Consider the following 13,594-nt stretch of genomic DNA (forward strand, 5'->3'; position numbering starts at 1 on the left):
ATCATCATATGTCAGACCCGTGAGAACGTGACCTCACCTGGCCCCAACATGTCCAATGTTCATTTGGATCTGTTATAATTTGAATAACAATCAATATTATCAAAACTTGAAATTTTACACAAAAAGAAAAAACATTCCAATACCGGAACAGAATTTCAAAAATCAATTATTGAACATTTTAAATATGTTTAAAAAGTGAATTTAAAAAATACATTTTGGTTTCTATTACTTAAAAAAAATCACTTGTAATCGTGTTCCTGTATTTCATATTTGAGTACGATTAACGCTTTACTGTAACAGAAGCCGGCTCCCGCGGCGCTCGCCAGGGGGCCAAACGCCTCATTCAACACATTATATTAACGCTGCCCAGATACCTAGACTAATTTACAAACACTCTACCATATATTTGAGCGTTTATAGAAAATTATTTCATATCCTTGCAATACATTTATGTAAATCAGGAACTCTAAAAATTTACATTCAACTTTTGTTTTATTTGAACTAACGTTTCCGTCTTCGTCTTAACGACTGACATCCAAACGAGTTTATTTCTGTTTCCTGTCGTTTATTTTAATATAATAGAATTTCTCACACAAGAATTCATCTCTAAACCAAAATGGGGGTATTGAACAAGGGTAATTAGCTCCAGTTATCTAATACATCAAAATGTTCTACTCGCTTCGTATGGGATACATTTTTTATATAGACTCGTGCAGAATATATTCACAATTCGTGTATCCATATCACTTTATACTTCTGATATAAGATAGGAGAGGGTAATCCGTCACTGTCACCGCTATCGAGCGGTGCACGCTGCACCAGACACTTTGTGCTAAACTTAGATATTGGATTTACTAAGTTTTGACTGATTCTAGAATGTGACTGCATAGTTTTCAATGACGTTTTATTTAAAATATATATATTAACTACATTTTAATTAGTTCACGGTCATTATCGATTTATAAGACTTTGTAATCATTTTTAAAATAACCAAAGAATCAACATTACATTTATCCCTTAATATTTCAGTTCAATTCTCTATTCAACTGTACTTATACGATCAGATTAACTTATTTCACGTAAAGTATTTGATTTTCAAACTAACGACAGAACTGCGTGACGTAGGAAATAAAGTAAAGCGCGTACCTTGCCTAATATAATAGCAGAGGCTTGCAGAAGGTAGGCATCTAGGGACATGAAACAAATCGTTCACACGACCACGCCTCCGGCCTATCTCGGGAATCGAAATTAAAACGAACGCTCGCCTCGATCGATCATTCCGATTCATCTTTAATATGAAAGCATTATTTTTGCACTGTCTCAATTTGTTCGCGGTTGACTGACGTGTGATACTCAATTTATAAGCTTCGTATCAAAATAGCGATGTATAAAAAAATATGCAGCTGCTATGAGCAAAACACCACCTACCAGTATTAATAAATATCACAAATGCATACCGAATTTCAACAGTATTGACATTTAAAATTAAACAAGTTTTTAATATTTGCAGATATAAAAGTTTAAAGAAATATTTAATATGTATCCCATTTGCACTTCACACATCATTTAATTATGTTTCTTTTTCAAACAAAAAAAAAAAGATTTATTAACATTAAACGTGGGTAAATCGCATGTTACATAGATAGTCTGTAACTAAACAACCAAAACGTTTACCATAACTTTATACGTAATGATGATTGCTGGAATTTTCGAATACGTTTTATAAAATAAATGACATTGATCTAAATAAGGTTCTAACTACACTTATTCCGTGTTATTTCATATGTTTTTAGGAAAAAAAAATAGGTATGAATCGCTAGTGTTATACGATTCTTTCTGTGTTCATTATTATTATATCTATTACACTTTCTCTGCTATGAAGTGCGTTAATTTACATATCACATAATCAAAAAAAATATTGTTGCAATTAATTCATAATTAAAAATAACTAATGTTGAATTTGAAAGTACAATAGGATTTTGCGTAATATAAACGAACTATTTTTATAACAGGTATGTACTAACAAACAGTTTTCATCGCGTAACAAAAAATATAACGAATCGAATCAACCAGACCAATAGTCAGGTAGACTGAATTAGTAATAGAAGGGCAATAAATCTTATGGCCGGCGCTCTTTGATTTATGTGAAAAATGACCGTAAATTTGAGGTTAGTCCAACCGCTGGGTTCCAATAGTGTCCCCAATTACGTGTTGAACATCGTCAGCTATCTTGGCAGTTTCAGAAACTTTGGAATCAAAAAGATTTGTAATGTATTTTTTATAATATATAAACATATTACATGCAGGAAGTCTGTTATAATGTGTATAATTAGTGTAATTATAAAGATTATTACATGTTTCCAGGTATATAATACACTTAAATTACAATACCTATTTATTTTTTTCTCATAGTATGTCATACTCTTTTTTACAAAGAATCAAAAATTATGATTGTGCTTTTGGTAAAAAAAAACATTTATTCTTTGTAGGTTAATTAAAAAAGCTACTAAAATGTCACATTTATTATAAATCACTTGTAAAAAATCCAATTTTAAGGATAAATTACAATTTCTCATTCTCAACATACTACACCGCGAACGAAACGTATAGGTACATATATCTAGCATTACAAAGATAATATAAGATTGACATTTGTATTTGGAGCGAGGCTAATGTACAGTGAACAAAAAAAAAATTTTTCACGAAATAAATCATAGCAAACAAAACGCTAATATTATATTCCGTATAATAACAGTATTCATAGGCTGTCAATACATTGGTATGATTTACGCCAACACTTTCACCTCTGTTATATCATTGGGACATAAATCAATCCTATCCCGTAGCGTCCCTTTAGAATGCTTCGTCCGCACCGGTTGCGAATTACGTGTCAACTTTATTCTGTTTTAGTTATTTTCATTAATTAAATTGATGTTTATTTTGTGAAATGTCTATTGAATTATTTATTCATTCAAATTATTTCATTTTCGTTTGTGTTATTGATAAGTTCTGCTACTAAATTACGTAATTTTCTTTCATCATTAAAATAGCAATATCATTAATTTTACGATGCATGTTTTCAATGAATCATAAGTAATTTATTAATTAATACGGACACTGATAATGGTATTCAAGTCATTCAAATTTCAAATCAACACAGCGTAATCCGACACAAAAAACGGGAGCCCCACAAACAAACAAACACGTCTAATCCGACTTTTGTACAATAGAAAAATCAATAAATCACTTTCGTTTCTGGGCGCCTCTTTGTTCACTGTCGGCAACGATGTTACAGCAATTAGAGACACTCTTACCTGCAGGCCGTGGTAATCCTATTAGAGGCGTTCATAGTCGTGGGCGGTCAAGCTGTGGCTCAGTTCTTTTGTAATTGTCTGTAATTCAATGGCGCTGTTAAGCCGCCTAACCGGTTTTGATAAATAAGGAATAATTAGTGATTCTATACCAGTTTTTAACAAAATTTACTCAATATCTTATTTCATTTTTATATTATATGAAAGTCTTCAGGTATACAGCGCCTGTACAATCTTATTGAAAAAGGAAATATTATCAAGTGAACGTAATTATAATAATAAAATTAAATCCGCATAACGATACTAACAACTTCACCCGTCATACAAATCAGTTTATGAAACAATTTTCTCATTTAACGCGGGATTGTTTAGCAGTTCGCACCCCTACCCTTGAGAGAGAGATGTTTGCTGTAAACTGATTTATCATATCAGCGAAGTTCTAAACAAGCATCATCTTACACGCATAAACCCTCCTATCACCGCAACACTGCACAACATTTTAGACATGAACGTCATAAGCTTGGAGCATATTTTCGGTTAACCAAACCGAAGTATCTTCTAGCATCTCACCCTAAACAAAGGTTATATGGACTTAAAAGACCATTGAATTTTGTGTCTTCAATTTCAGTAATAAGTGTTATATTTGTTTAATAAATCTTATCGTCTTAATGTGTTCTGTGTGCTAGGCCAGTGACACGTAGAATATTGTCTGAGATGAGGGTATGTATCGTCCGGTTTCCGGACACTAGCTGGCCGTAATTAACTAAGTTTCCATATATATTAAAATTTACTATTAGACACTTGATTCTCGATGTGTTATTTAGAAACATTGTATCATTCAAATATTTGCAGCAAATAAGTCGATAATAATAAAATTAACAAAAAAATATTACGACTATGTTTCTTATATATTTGCTCTTATCGTCTTATTTCCATTATTTATAACTGAAAACATGTCAATTTAGATGTTAAAAAATCCAAAAGTGATGATGTAATTAATGAACAAAGAAAAAAGTCATTAACACCTATTCTATATTTGTCTTATAATGAAGTTGAAAATTCTTGAATAGATCTACTCAGTCGTTTTACTTACTTTCTTAATATTTAATAAACACAAACATTTTACACATACTTATCCATAAACAAAATATAATTTCATCTATCTCACAGCTTATTCCGCCTAATTATATCATCAGGAATGTAAATAAACATTTCAAACTGACGTGCGACACCAACATATCCTAATGGAACCTCAAGAACACGCTGAAATCAAAATGTCTAGCCTCAAAATACGTTTAATCACCACAGTTATTAATAACAGCTTTGAAATTAAACAATAAATTTAGGGCTAATCGCGCGTAGACACCGCAAAGCAACCGAGGCGCTGAGTCAACATTTATAGAGACAAATTGTTGCACCACTAACATGGCCTCTTAGATGTATTAATCTTGAAACCCCTGCTATGCGACACTTAACTAAATGTTTGCTGATGTGAGGCTGAAAAAAAGATATCTAATATAGCTACGTATTACAGCCTAGATATTTTTGTATTGCAATTTATATTTTCATGTCTCCATTAATATGATAACCAACAGAAATATGAACATTAGATGACAAAATATAATCAAATGTAATGCATTAATGTTTTATGGCAATGGAAGGCAAGAGACGTACATGAATATTTTTACTGAATATAAAAAAGAGACATTCCGTATATCGAATTATAACCGAACAAAGTAATTCTTATCACGGTCGGGAGTGATAGGATGGTTTTCTCCCCATTTCCCTCACATGATATATTACGCGACACAACTATTAGTGCATCCGTCATTAGTCACCGTCAGCGCAACGTTTAGCCACTGGGGTCTGCATAAACAACTGTATCTTAGAATATCTTATTTTTGTACCGTTTAGATAACTATGATAGATTAGATTTACTTTTATTTCATTTAAGATAACAATAATACGTTTTAGCTATGTTAGGGAACTTATGGCATTATTTCTTTAATATCACGTATTTTTCTATTATATTTAAAAAAGTTTTATTCAATTTTATATTTAAAAAAAATATTTATTACATACCTTGTAAAACACCCTGTATAAAGAGGGCTCGTGTTCGTCTTTTCCTCTACAAGTCCTCTGAGGGATTCTTGTCCAGCCTTAGGGTGTTAATTGTCCAAGATCGAGACACACTAATGAAACGTACTATTTCAGCCATGAAAAACTTTCGTCATGTTACAATAGATATCCCCACCCTAAATATATATATATATACATACATCTATATAAATAGGTTTACATATATTTAAAGACATATTAAATTTATTATAACATAATGAAACTAGACCTAATGGGTAATACTATCAGAAACAATTGTTAAAAGATGTCTCAAGTTTAATCCAAATCCTGAACTTTACTGTATTGATTTTATTTAAAACTTAGCTAAAATGTTGATTGATGGTTATAAGAATTACAGTTCTTATAAGATGCTATTATAATTGTAGAAATTGTGTTAAATGTATGACCTCATTTTTCTAAATTCAATTAAATTAAAAAAAAAAACATAGAGTCAGACGTCATAAGAGATTAAATTTTATATTAAATGAAAAATAATATAACTTTTATTATAATTTTAAAACTTACAAATTATCGTCGTCCTATCACTAAGGCTGTGTCGAGATCTCGTTACGTCATTTAGTGAAGGGTGTTAATTCTAAGACGTGGTAATGAATGCTCTGATCCTCTGATAGCCGTGAATCCGCAGGAAATTGACGTTTTGCAACTCCTACTGGATGATAACGAAGTTATCTAACTATATAATTTTCTTGTGAAGATTTATTTTACATTATATAAATGGATATTATTTAAAGTTTGCTTTTCGTATACCAGTAGTGGTAACATCAAGAGAAAAACAATAATTAAACAGTCAAAAGGCTTGTTAGTAAGTGTATTCATAGTAAAAGAATTTAATTTTAAATTGAACCTCAGTTCTCCTCACTTTGTCAAATATGTCTTAAATTTCTTCATTACAAAAAACGTAATAAAGCGATATGCACCCTTGTCGTTACAACGAGCTGGATCGATCCACGGGAATCACTCCGCCTTGGAACTAATTTGATTTTAGCATATTAAGGGGGGTTCTAGAAGCATGTCTTAACCCCCAACGTAATAACGAAAATGATGTAAGGTGTGCCTTTAATATCCATCATGCGTATTTGCTTATCTATAGAAACTCGGAAGTATAAAAATCGTCAGGGGTTATCACGAAGTCTTACGTCTATAACACTTAAGACTATTATTTTTTTAAATTACTACATACATAAACACGGAAAACATTTATAAGAAATATATTTTAGAATTTTTTTTTTTATATAAAACAAAAAGTATACATATTCATTAAATTTCAAACTAAAGTTATTATCAGATCCAATAACACAACGAAAAGCAATCTCGAAACAAACTCATTTAACTTTACGAATCCACGCTCAAAAATACTTCTTAAATATTACCCTGTTTCGATTTTATTGTCTTCCATTGTCCTTTCACGATACATTTGCTTTATTTATCAGAATTTACGGATTAAGATGTGCTTTTAGAATACCGCGATCAGTATTCTCTATTTTGAAAGTTGAGTTAGGATTTTCTAAGGTGGGGTACAATCAAAGGGAAGTGTACGTACGGAAATAAATGTAGCTCCGAGGGGTAGATAGCGTGTAAATGTCGCCGGTCCTTAGACCTCTCAATCGGATGCTGAGCTACATAAATAAGACTGGATGAAGGTGGTCCTTATCACGATTTGTCTCTTACGAGTGTTTGAATTTGTGTGAATGTTGTGTCAAACATAAAAAACTCAATAAAGAAAATTACTGTCAAACTTTAGATTATAAACCATGAACATAATATAAGTAAACTGATTTAGTTTACTACGTTTATGAGCATTTAACACAATAACATAAATACCTTTTATCTTACAAATGAGACAATTTAACTAAGTAAATAAATAATCTAATTTATCTAAAACACCTATAAGCGGTTGATTGAACCGCGAAGCATTTGTAATCGTTTAATACCCCCAATTCTTTATCAGCGCCGGGGGAATCTGTATTTACGGGGATCTTCCGCTTATGTATATCTATAACTTGACGAAATACGATTGCTTTATCTTTTTATTATAGAAAATATATCGAACTTAAAATATTGGTAGAACATTTGAAATATTAACGTAAAATATAATGCATAAAACCAAATTTATGTTTGCATTTGAATAAATTTACGATCAGTCCAAAATAACGTTGTCACATAAAAACCAAACGGTACAAACTAAGCCCGATTCAATAATGACATCATTTGCTTATCAGTTGACCATTACCCAAAATCGAACGCTACATTACGCAGCGTCCGAGACTGAACCTATATAAAATCTCATCAAGGTGATTCTTTAAAGTGGCATCGATTGTAATATTTACTTTAAAAACACATAAATTCCTCTCAGTTTGCAAAATAAAAACATTCAGACTCTTATCGTGTTCGATTTTTAAATAACGCGCCGCGGGTTGCTAGCCTGAGTTTTTGTCCTCGGTTCCCCTTTTTTCAAGGAGAATTTCTTTTTCGGCAATTTAGAGGCGAGTAGATAATAAAAGGGCTCTAACTGCTTCGATCGCACCCTAATGAAAACTTGAAAACTCCTCATTTCTGTATCAATAACTCTCGTTTTATAGACACATGGCTCTAATTGATAATATTTTCTTCATAATTCCTATATTATAGTTCTATATTTATATACGGGAGTCTGAATTTGGGTTCTCCGTTTTTAAGCGTGGTATACACGTTTTCGATGGAAGTAATTCTTAACTATGTTAGTTATTTAAGTAAAAATGTATATGTAAGAAAGCATGTCAGCCTCTGAATAATACGAAGACTATATCACTCTTATTATTATACACTTAATATATTGTATGTATCGGTATAGCAATATCAATAGCAGCATTGCTGGAATAGCATTTCTAGCAACCTTTATTTTAAAAATCCCTAAGTTTCGAGATCGAAATCATGTAAAAGAAACTATGACTTAGTAAGAGAATTGATTAGAGTAAAAAGAATGTAATGTGACTATAATATATATGTATTTCCCAAAAATAATAATAATTTTAAAACGTTGTTTTAGAGAAACTATAAATAGTAACGAATAAGCCCTGCAATGAAATATTTAAGAATAATATAAAACATTTCTGTGTAATAAAAAAATCTAAATTGTTGTATTTACTTAAATCTTGAACCGAGAAGCCTTTTTTTTAATAATTTTATCAAACATTGTACTCGAAATTATTAATACACATATGAATTTTAAAATGCGTTAAATTTGTATGACACGATCATCTCACTTGGCCAGTACTTGACCCACTTAAATGTAGGGAGTAAATCGAAAATCGATATGCCAACGACCCGAGAGCGACTCTCGCGCTGACTCTACCTTTGTTCCATATGTTTTGACAAGCCTTTTGATATATATATATATTGATGTATGTTAATATTATATAAGTATAAATGTTTTGTACTGTTCACAGAATAAGGCTGTCTTTACGCTACTATTGATCAATTTTGATAATTAGATTAAGTCGAGGTGAATTCTGAGATAGTAAATCATGTTTCCATTTAAATTATTTTATAGCAACAATATAAAAAGGCCAAGAAAAACATTGTTCGTTCTTATAATCCGTGCATCACGAACCTATATCTGAACCTTCACTTTTGATATAATTCCCAAAACTGATTCACATTTGTATCTCGTCAGTGAAGCAACACTCAAGGCTTGATTTCTTACGGTCTTAATGAACACTATTAATTTTGTTACACAATTTATATATATATCGAGCTGTCACGGTTTTATCAAAATATATTTCGTTGCGGTTAAACACCATTCAGATCGAGAATGATTACGTAATTAAACAGATTTTCGTTATAAATTAATGTTATTAATATTTCAATAAAGTTATAACGGTCATATATAGTTACGGTTCCAAACATATAAAGTTGTATATACATATATATATGTATTTTGTGATGACACGTTGGTCGTCGTTTTTTTCAGCGGTCGGTTATTCCCCTCTGGACACGTGGCCACTAATTGCTCAGCTGGGACGATACCTAATGTGGGTTTTTAATTTATATAAATATCATACAACGATCACACTTAAGTTAAAATAAATGTTTTAATATATTTTATTCAAATTATATCCATACTGGAATTTTTTAAGCAAAAAAACCAGAAAAATAAAGAATACAGTGACTATGTTATATAGGAGAGAATTTTCAATCAGCAAATCCTCTAACCACCGTTACTACAGAAACCAATTAAAATCTGAATATTATATAACTAATGAAGTAAAAATTTAATTCTAAGTTCTAGAAGTAACATTTCGTAGCAAAGTTTCCACAAATATCTACAAAATTAACGTACGCCCGCCATATTGTGATCGTTGAAATTGTGAAATAATTTACAAGTAGACGCACCACATGTCCTTTCTCGGAACCCGGGAACTTCTCCATGCCTATTCGAATTCCTGTATGGAGTAGAAATACAGCTTTATAGGAGTAAAATCATACTTTCTCGCGGGGTTGGGTACACTAATGACCGCGCGGGGAGAGGGCCTATGCCTACACATACCTATAGCACGACAACCGCACTTTATATTGCTGCCTACCCACACTCTTGTCGAATACACACAGAGAACTCAGTATTTTTTACAGCTGTACACTATTTTCTTTTTGATGTAATGTACACCTTGCAGCATTTATTATTTTGTAAATAGGTGGTGCATTTTGAGAAATGTTGCTCAATACTGTGTTTGAATTATGACCGTAATTTTGAAACTTTATTTATACAATATGGCACAACATTTTTTAACATTAAAACACAATTTCAATATTCGATTCAGAAAGGGTTTTGGGTTTAGACACGTGTTATTTCTGTATTGATCTTCCAAACTTTTCCTTTTGAGATATACATTACATTTTCACAAGTTCTTAAAAGTGTGACTTATCTCCATTCAATACCTATATACTTTAATAATTATTATTAAAATCTATAGTTCTGAGTATTTTTTTTCGATATTTTTAACACTTTTAATATATTGAAAAAATATATGTTCAATAGATAAAAAACATATCAAACGAGGAATGTGAACCCAAGTATCATTTTAGTGAGTAGCAAATTGAATTGTTTCACTTAAGACCAATTAAAAGCACCCTGTCAGTGATCTGCAAGTCATTCCCGGGTATGCATATGTTACCAGAAGTCGTTGTAAGCGGATACTGCTGATTCATTCACCCTGGCTTAAATCTCAATGGACAAAAGCAGAACTCTTGTTTAGCACATGTACATTAAAAAAATTCTTGTTATGTAACAATACTCTTATTATTTGAGATACATACTTTTATTGTATTTGTATGGTTATATTTCCCAAAGTTTTAATTTCTTTTATATTCCATACAACTAATTATACCAATTCATTTTGTCTATCAAAACGACGATTGCGTATCGTTACAAACACGCACAAAGATACAGATACTCATACACAATAAAACTAACGCACACACCGATGTCATAAATAAATATACGAGAGCTATGTAATATTTATTTTTTATTTCAAACCGGTGATTACATAGGACGTTGGATTACAAACCACTTATTAACACCGCGGGCTAATACTTTATAACGTACAGTCATTCGTATCGTTCTTCAGAGATTCCTCATAGCAAGCTGAACCAGTTTTACAAAAAAACCTACTTTTTTATAAAATTTTTTAATTTTCTTTCGGGTATACAATCAAAGATTTTATTATTTGACAGATTATATTTTGACACAAATACGAGTAATAAGTAAAAGTCAAGATTTGTCAATGTGTATAGATTTAACTGAATTTCAAACATAATTATAATAATATCACAATCATAATCATAAAAAAATCATAATTAATAAATTTTAAGATATTTACGAGATTCGTGACGTAGAATATATTTACATGATAATATCTGCTAAAACTATTTAAACAAAACCCCTAACAGCAATAGGTATTTACATTCAACTTTCACAATTATAACTAACTTTGAACCTAAAATAAATCATGAAATGCCACTGAATTTTCACCTGTCATTTATCAATAATAATATTTGTTATTTACCAAAAAAAATCTTCTTTTATGGTTTGTCTCAATGCTTCCATAGATTAAACAAAACTAACACTAACCTGACTTTCAAAAATGTAACATACGATATTCGGATTGTTATTGGAATAACGCATCATCCATCAGCCACTGCTTCATAGGGGTGAACAGATCGCTGTAGACAGGGACAGATGGAGATTTCAGACCATGTCAGAAAGAGACGGAATGTGAAATTTAAGAATTTGCATAATCTGCCTGGGTACTTTATCATAGAAGCACGTGTCAGTGACTAGTGCAGTCACGGATTACGCGGGACGGATTAAATATTCATCCTAGATGGCATTTTTATATAATATATATAAATATATTTATTTTATACTGGTTCAATATCGATAAAGTTCCTTATTTATTGACCTATGAAAAAAAGAAAAATTGGATCTGTGTGCAAAAGCTATGGATTGATCTTATCGAATATGCGAAGAGAAAAATTACAAATTAGGTAAATCAAAATTAAAAAAATAATTTTTGCGTCCAAAAGATAATTAATTTTCGTAGACTAAAAATAACGACGGGTAGAAAATGTATCAAAAGTTCACAAATATCATTAATACCGTATATTTTGACACCATAAGCTAAATCCATTTCTTTAATCAAATATGTTAAGCTATCATTAAGAACACATAACATCACATACGTCCAACTGACCAAACAACAATGGAATTGATCGAAACTTTTATATGAAATGATAAATATCATTTCAGCCGGGGTAGTCCAAAAAACGCTTAAGTTGTCCAACTACAAAAGGAAAAAGCCAGCGTCTTCCGTTCGGTCGGAGCCAAAGAAAAAATCTACGCGAGGGATCCAAGCCTACCATTTATCATATTCCATATTCATTTATTCGTCAAGTTCTAGATTCATTTATTCGTCATGTCTTGATTTCGTCTCATTTATTATTAAAAATGAACTGTCCGTACCAGGCCCGGGGCTACCGATTTAATCTTAGGATAATTTCATGCTGAATTAGGTCATTGGCCGAAGTTGCTGTTTTTGCTAGATGCTACTATTATATAAAATTTAGATATACTAAGAAATTTATTTAATATTAATGCAAAAAAGGTATTCATCAAAATTAATAAGAATCAGATTTTTTTTTTAACTTCTTTATATTATTCGAAAGCTAGTCATAAAACGTCTATACTAAGAAATCATGGATTTTATATTAATTAAGATAGAATGTCTATAAAGCCATTTTCCATTACACATTCAGCTTCTAAAACCTTTGATAATAGATCAGGAGGTCAGTGTTATCCGCATAGCAATCTCGACCCTCAGCGACCTGGCCCAAGATGATTGATAGCGCTCTGGACAGTATCAACGTTGTAATTCATACTCGCCAATTTACGTTGTCGTTTTTACCTTGGACAATGTTATCGCTGAACACTGGACTAAAACCACATTAAGTACATATTAAAAAACGACTGCCCTTTTAAATTCTATCTGGTATCTGGAAATTTTCAACATGAGTACTATTTTGTTAATAATAAGCCTAAAATTTTCTTATCAATCATCTGATAATCAATATACACTTATACATATATGTGTGTGTGTGTGTGTGTGTGTGTGATAAACGCTAACAGCATAATACTTTATTTTTCTATGGATTTCACGAGTATATACATATATAAAAATATACAAGTTATTTATAAAAATAAATTGCCACCACAAATAATGGTCAAGCTTAATACAAATTATGTCACAAGTAACATAATTGACAGACGTTAATGACAAAGAAATATAAATATATTATACTGACTTCTTTATTGACACGAGATGGAAGTACAACAATCATGAAAAAGCTTATAAATCAAACTACGGTTATTACGATAAACATTATCGGTAAATGTTGAAAATATATTTAAAGCATAGTTACAAATCTCTTGACATATTTAGGAAATAATGTTATGAGAAGGGGTCGAAGTCGAGATATATGCGAACCATTTGTAGGCAATCTCGACAATAAAACGTCAGTCTTTGTGTCGGCTGTCGGCGAGTCGTAATTCTGCCATTTCGCCGACATAACAAATGAGGGTGTATTATCACTGGTCGTCCCGAACTATATAC

The 13,594-nt window shown here is 31.2% G+C and overlaps 1 protein-coding gene across 1 annotated transcript in view; it reads left to right on the forward strand.

Annotated features, from left to right (window-relative positions):
* Positions 1 to 13,594, forward strand: part of LOC116769327 (homeotic protein proboscipedia) — a 37,760-nt gene that overhangs the window by 8,932 nt on the left and 15,234 nt on the right. The window lies entirely within an intron of this gene.

The sequence above is a fragment of the Danaus plexippus genome, chromosome 5 (genome assembly GCF_018135715.1).
Source record: "Danaus plexippus chromosome 5, MEX_DaPlex, whole genome shotgun sequence".
Classification (NCBI taxonomy): domain Eukaryota; kingdom Metazoa; phylum Arthropoda; class Insecta; order Lepidoptera; family Nymphalidae; genus Danaus; species Danaus plexippus.